Here is a 911-nt window from a genome sequence, read left to right on the forward strand (position 1 = left end):
TACTTGAACATATGAATGTTTTATTTGATAAAGAGTTGCCTAAAGGGTATAAAACCAAGTAAGAAATCATGAATGGGTATAGTAAGCATAGTAAGGAAACTATGGCTAAGGCATTTCCTTAAAAGGCATTATACACACCCAAAAGAACATGTGACCCATTGAAGTTATAATGTATGGTTTCCAAGTAGAAACAATGGGTAAGGAAGGAAACAAGTTCCTTTAAATTTTAAGAAGAAAAATGTCTAAGACCTTGAAAGAAAGTGGTCGAGACTATACCTATGATCTCTACTGATCAAAACTATGCTACAGATCAGTATGATAAAGAGGCAAGAGATGTGGTAACCATATTGAGATAACACCACGAAATTTTACACTATATGGCATGATAGGATTAGCCATCCTAAAGTCTAAACTTGATTCAAAGATTGAAAAGGCACAGAGTTATCCCGTAAACGATCTCACGTTGTGAAACATATACACAAAGGGAAACTCATTAGGCTTAATTGTCCCAAGCACCACGACCTTATAGTATAGTCATGAGGGGGAGAGAGGATAAACCCATGATCAATACTACAAGTTCGTATACCTCTATGGTCTAAGACACCATGTTATATGGCTCGGTCATTACTCGGCCATAAAGGACCATTCCTTGGCCATAGAGGCCATGATACAAACGGCCAAACCAAAGAGGTCATTACTCGGCCGAAGAGACCATGAGAGACATGGCTCGGCCACAAAGGCCATAACCGGCCGAAGAAGCCATTACCTATAAAAGGTTCGGCCATGTAAGCCTTTATCTACAAGACTAAGATTCTAAAGTCTATAAGCTTGGAGACATTATGTTTTACCATGTATAAGAATGATAATATGCATCAGGCCATATAAGTGAGCATAGATATTCCCATCTCAGA

Source organism: Brassica oleracea, chromosome C3, assembly GCF_000695525.1.
Source record: "Brassica oleracea var. oleracea cultivar TO1000 chromosome C3, BOL, whole genome shotgun sequence".
Classification (NCBI taxonomy): Eukaryota; Viridiplantae; Streptophyta; class Magnoliopsida; order Brassicales; family Brassicaceae; genus Brassica; species Brassica oleracea.